Consider the following 6,424-nt stretch of genomic DNA (forward strand, 5'->3'; position numbering starts at 1 on the left):
GTATTGTAATCGTCTGAAGATTCAATGTTGAGATTTTGATGATTATTGACATTTCAGACCTCTCTGACTTTCTCGTATACAAAGTACAGGGAAAGTATTGGAATCCTCAAAAAAAATTCAAAATTTTTGCCTGAGTCCAAAAATACCATTTTTGGAATTATGTGTGTGTGTGTGTGTAAACACAATAACTTGAGTACGCTTTCACTTATTTCAACCAAATTTTGCATACATGTATTAGGTACAAAATGCAGATTTCTATCAACTTTTGGGCTATTTCTGCTAACCAGAAGTGGTACCTTACCTTTTATTCAGGCAGTTGCAGAGTCCAATTTATTTAACATTAGTTTTATAATAATTGTTCAATATTTTATTAATTTGATTTAATTTGCTGCTGATGGTTCTTTAATGTACATAATATAAAAATTATAATCATTGTCTTGCAGTTTACTCCTCAGCTATCCATCCCTATATCGGAGTATACGAGAAAGTCGAGGGGAGACCACTCCCGATTTTTTCTGTAGACAAACAATAGCCGAAACGTTTTTGTGTTTTACGGTGTATTTGAAAGTTGTTCAAGTTCTCTACTGGGAAACCAAAATAAAATGACGATGCTGGACATTTAACTTGGCTTAGAGAGTTAATCATCCTGCCATGTGTAAATGGTATGTGAAAATGCCTACTATAGTGATCTAGTATCTACTATAGTGATATAGTTGGTCATCAGACGTGAAACTGATGCATACTGCACCGTATGACTGAACCACCTTGATAATCATGGGGCCAAAAGTGGCAAAATGACCGCAATCAAGTGGAAGGAGAAGAAAGACTTTAGTTGCCTCAGCACTATTCACAGTGCAGCAACTGTCAATGTCCATGTCAGGGAAAACATGGAAGTCACTAAACCCTGGGATGTGGTAGCCTACAATGACACAATGGGTGACGATGATGGTGTGCATCAGACACTGACATTCTACCCAACAAAAAAAATAGTATACCGTTTTTACTCGTGTAGAGCGAGAGAGAGAGCGTGAGCAAGAGTGAGAGTGAGAGCGTGAGTGAGAGTGAGAGCGTGAGTGTGCGAGCAAGTGAGCGAGAGAGAGCACGAGAGTTCAGCAAGCGAGCGAGAGAGAGAGAGAGAGAGCGCGACCGAGAGTGAGAGTGAGAGCGTAAGCGTGCGAGCAAGCGAGAGAGAGAGAGCACGAGATTGCAGCAAGCGAGCGAGAGAGAGAGAGCGCGAGTGAGAGTGAGAGTGAGAAAGAGAGTGTGCGAGCAAGCGAGAGAGAGAGAGCACGAGAGTGCAGCAAGCGAGAGAGAGAGAGAGCGAGCGAGGAGTGAGAGTGAGAGCGTAAGCGTGCAAGCAAGCGAGCGAGAGAGAGAGAGAGAGCACGAGAGCGTGAACAAGCAAGCGAGAGAGAGAAGCCCTTATTGCTCAAGTAACACGTCTGCTTCACTTTAGTCGTTTCGCTCATTAAGATTTTGAACCCTGTTGGAGATGGCTGGGGTGGCGACCCAGCCGGGATGCCCAGGAGGACCGGAGGAGGGCTTACGCCTTCCTCAGACCATGTGGGGGCAACCGCCCTGGTTCCTTTGGGGGCCACAGATACAGAGCTTTGAAGCTCTACCCTGTAGGGGTCTATGGTCACCACCAGAGGGCGTCCCTGTGCCTTTGGAGCCCTGGACCTCAGCACTTCCGCCACACCAGGAAGTACTGGGGGGAAGAGGAGCAAGGACACCTGGAGTGCTTCTGGGGATGCAGCCGGCACTTCTGCCACACTTGGGCGTGTTGGTGGGAGATTGGGTATAATTAAATACTTGGAAGGAACGTGAAGAGAAAAACAGTGAAGGACTGAGAATTACACATCCATTTTATCCTTCAAATCATTTGGATGATATTTAGAAAGGGGAACAAAATCTAGGATATGAGAATGAGCTGACATGGCAGAGTTAAAGCACTAACAAGCCGTGAAATGAAATTATTGGCAAGAATTGCTTTCTAATTAAGTAACAAAAACCTGCAGCCACTACGGCCCTCCAGGACTGTGACTGAGGACCCCAAAGCTACATGCTGGTTCCACAGTCACTGTTTGTGTCGTAAAGTTGTAAATAGAGCGGTAATGGATACCAGTGACGTGCAGTGAGGTTCATGGCTGGTGAGGCACAACTATATGGGCCCAAAAGAGTCGCTTATTGACTGTTCAGTTGGCAGCTTGCACTTTGACTACTGGTGATGTTTTATATCTCGTCAGCATTCTTTACACACACACATAGCTAAGGTACATATTGGATAAGAAAGAACGTTAAATGTATAGTCTTACCTTTATTTGTAAATGAAGTCCATGCACCTATCCTTCTCCACGAAAATCTCTGTTACTTTTGTGAAAAGTCCTTCCTCATTTTCTTTTAGTTTATGAAATCTTAATCTTCCATTTTGGCAGTCAGTCGGAACAAAAAAAATAAAAATAAACAGACCGCTACAGTGCCCTTGTCTTTCTGATGTCGCTAACTTATTGGCACCTCTGCAGCGAAGAACAGCAGCGACGAGCACCTGTTGGGCTCACATGCGCCCTCTTCAGGGCATCATGGTACTGCCTGCCTCACCTTGTGCCTTTTCATTGTGGTTTTATGTCTGATCAGCGAGACTAAATATGTCACACACATTCATTAAAGATATCAGAATGTCAGGGTGTATAATAAATGTGTCTGCAAACCTTATATTGACGACACACAGAGAGACAGCAGCAGGCACACACCAATCGCACGCATCAGCCCCGTGTGTGAGGGAGAGTGCAGTCCGAGGGGAGGTGAGGCTCGTCGCTGCTGCACCTTGCGTTTCTCTCCTCTATTTGAACAGGAAATGCGCCAATTTAGTAATTTTGACTATAAAAATAATCAAAGTTATTGGAATCATAAAGAAAACAAATTTATAGCGCGGACCAGTGGACACATTTATGTTATCATTATTAGTTTTTTACTTTTCGTGATGACGCCTCCCCTGACCGCATGTCCCTGCTCTTTTCCACAGACAGTTTCCAGTGTGCCCAGGGGTTTAACCTGTGATGTTGCAGGCTTTCCTCTTCTAAGTTTGTTCAGGCCTTGTGCTTCACTGAGCGCACATCCCTGATCATCCCTTATCCCTTGCATCTATTTAATTCCTTTTTTCGACTGGGAGGATATTAGCGTCTATGGTTATACGTGTTTGTTGCTGTTGTCACAGATGTCCGGGGACACTGCCCGGCCGGGACGCCTGGATAGTCCCTGACTTGGACATTGTTACCCCTCGGCCACGAGAGGGCAGCCACCCGGGGCTATTTGGGGGCCACAGGGACGGAGCTGAGACGCTCTTTATGAGAGGACGTGGCCACCACCAGGGGGCGCCCGGACAGTCAGTGAAGCCTGGATGGCAGCACTTCCGCCACACCAGGAAGTGCTGCCAGAAGTAATTCAGAGGACACCTGGAGGGCTTCCAGGTGCTTTCCTGACACTTCCGCCACACCAGGAAGTGACGTCAAAGGGAGCACCTGGGGCTCATCCGGGTCATAATAAAAGGGGCCGCCTCCTTCAGGTGGATGAGCCAGAGTTGGAAGGAAGGAGACGAAGCTTGTGAAGAGGAGGAAGAAGGTCAAAGAGAAAGAGAGAAAGAAAGAGGAAAAGAAAAAGAAGAAGAGAAAGAGGAAGAAAGGAAGAGAGTTAGTGAGAGAAGGCATTGTGGTGCTCAAAATAAAAATAAAGGAGTGTGTTTTGGACATCCTGGTGTTGGTCTGTCTGTGTTTGGGGGTACGTTTTCCACACTGTTTATAACTTATTAAATAAAAAAGTTTTCATAATTATTGTATTTTATTCAAGAACACTGCAATAGCCTAATATAAGGCATGCAAAATTGGCAAAAGTAAACTCATGGGTCATTTATTCTCACTCCTTAAAAATACAAAATGAACTGAATGTGAACGAGTTCATATGGATGTGAATGTCTTCATTTTCATCGGTGTGAACTGAACCTTGAGCGAGTTCTTGTGAGCTGTGAACTTGCTCAACACTGGTTCTGTATTGTGTTCTATTAAATTCTTCTGCGTTATAAAGCTCTCTGAAAGTCAGAATTAGATTAAGCTTTGAGAATATTAAAGTGAAACACGTGGACCTACGGACTTACAATAAAACGTAAAGAACACGCATGCGCCACCTCCTGGGAAGGATTATCAATAGAGGCTCCCATTGATGCCAAAGATAAGGAGCTGTTGATGCTTGTTGCGCTTTCTAATTAGTTTCTTCTTTTGCTTCCTCGAGAAGTTCTAATTGTCACACACGTGCACTTAGGGGGCCATCAAAGGGTCCAGTTGGAATGACACTGCAAGAGATGGGGGGTTGGAAATGAGCACTAATGCCTTTCCCCCGCTCTCGACAGACCGACACAAGAATAACGATGAGTTTCCACTTCCATCCCCGTCACATGACATCACTTTCGCCCCAGTCACATAGATAGATAGATAGATAGATAGATAGATAGATAGATAGATAGATAGATAGATAGATAGATAGATAGATAGATAGATAGATAGATAGATAGATACTTTATTAATCCCAAGGGGAAATTCACATAATCCAGCAGCAGTATACTGATACAAAAAAAAAAATTTAATTAAATAGTAATAAAAATGAAAAATGAAAAAAAATAAAAATAAAAAAGCAGACAATAACTTTGAGTAATGTTAGCATTTACTCCCCCGGGTGGAATTGAAGAGTCGCATAGTGTGGGGTCTCTTCAGTCTGTCAGTGGAGCAGGACGGTGACAAAAGTCTGTCACTGAAGCTACTCCTCTGTCTGGAGATGATCCTGTTCAGTGGATGCAGTGGATTCTTCATGATTGACAGGAGTTTGCTTAGTGCCCGTCGCTCTGCCACAGATGTCAAACTGTCAAACTTTACTCCTACAATAGAGCCTGCCTTCTTAACAAGTTTGTCCAGGTTTGAGGCGTCTTTCATCTTTATGCTGCCTCCCCAGCACACCACCACGTAGAAGAGGGCACTCGCCACAACCGTCTGGTAGAACATCTGCAGCATCTTATTGCAGATGTTGAAGGACGCCAACCTTCTCAGAAAGTATAGTCGGCTCTGACCTTTCTTACATAGAGCATCAGTATTGGCAGTCCAGTCCAATTTGTCATCCAGCTGCACTCCCAGATATTTATAGGTCTAGACATGACGTCACTTCCGTCCCCATCACATGACGTCACTTCCATCCCAGCGAGATGACGTCACTTCCGTCCCCATCACATGACGTCACTTCCGTCCCAACCAGATGACGCCACTTCTGTTCTCGTCACACAACGTTACTTTTGCCCCAGTCACATGACGTCACTTCCATCCCCATCACATGACGTCATTTCCGTCCCCGTCACATGACGTTACTTTCGTCCCCGTCACATGACGTCACTTCCGACCCCATCACATGACATCACTTCCGTCCCCGTCAGATGACGTCACGTCCAGTACCTCTGTAAGAGCAACTTCCTTCCTGCCACTTCAATATAAAAAAGCCCACCCATTCTAAATTCAGTTGTCTTCTGTAATCATCAGAAAGTCATTTTTGACTACTCATCCCTCCAGAGATTATATGGGGAGGCTTCCCCAAACCTTTATATTGTTCAGTCTTCTTTTCATGACATAATGTATTTTATTACTTCTGTTAGTTCTTACAAAGTGTGGTGGACAAGGAAAGAAGGGTCAACAAAATCTATAATAGTTTAGGGTGCCAACATGGCCCCCCCTGTTTATTAATAAGTCCAAAACAAAAATAGCACTCGATGGCAAATAAAGACAAGTGCCACGTAGCCCCCTCTCTGTTCATTCCGGTTGTGCCGACAGGTCCTTTAAACCTGAAGCTCCACTCTCCAGGTGGTCTCTGCAGTCAATGATGCAGGCCTCAAAATGGGGATGCTGGCCTTTAAGTTCATAATAGATAGCAACAGAGGCCAAAAGTTCTCAAAAATGTCTTCCATGCCATTAATTGGATGAAGTGTGGTGGAGGATGTCGGGTTAGGTCACGTTACGGTACATACGTAGGCAGTGTGGTTCTGGGGTTAAGGCTTTGGAATTCAAACCCTGAGGTTGTGGGTCCAAATCCCACTACTGACACCACTGTGTGACCCCGTGAGCAAGTCACCTGACCTGCCTGGGCTCCAACCAGAAAAACCAAAAGAAATGGAACCAACTGTATCATAAATGGAGTAAATAAGCCAAATAAGCAAATGTACTTCTGCTGAAGTGAACATGCAGTATATGGAACAAGAAGGATGACTCTGCCACAGCATTCGGTGATGTCATAATGGTGATTGTATATTCAATAAATGCTAATTGGGCCAGGGGAATGCTGGGAGGTTTAATGCCCAGCTGATTTGGACAAGCTGCACATACAGTATGAAGACGTTCAA

The sequence above is a fragment of the Polypterus senegalus genome, chromosome 12, assembly GCF_016835505.1.
Source record: "Polypterus senegalus isolate Bchr_013 chromosome 12, ASM1683550v1, whole genome shotgun sequence".
Taxonomy (NCBI): domain Eukaryota; kingdom Metazoa; phylum Chordata; class Cladistia; order Polypteriformes; family Polypteridae; genus Polypterus; species Polypterus senegalus.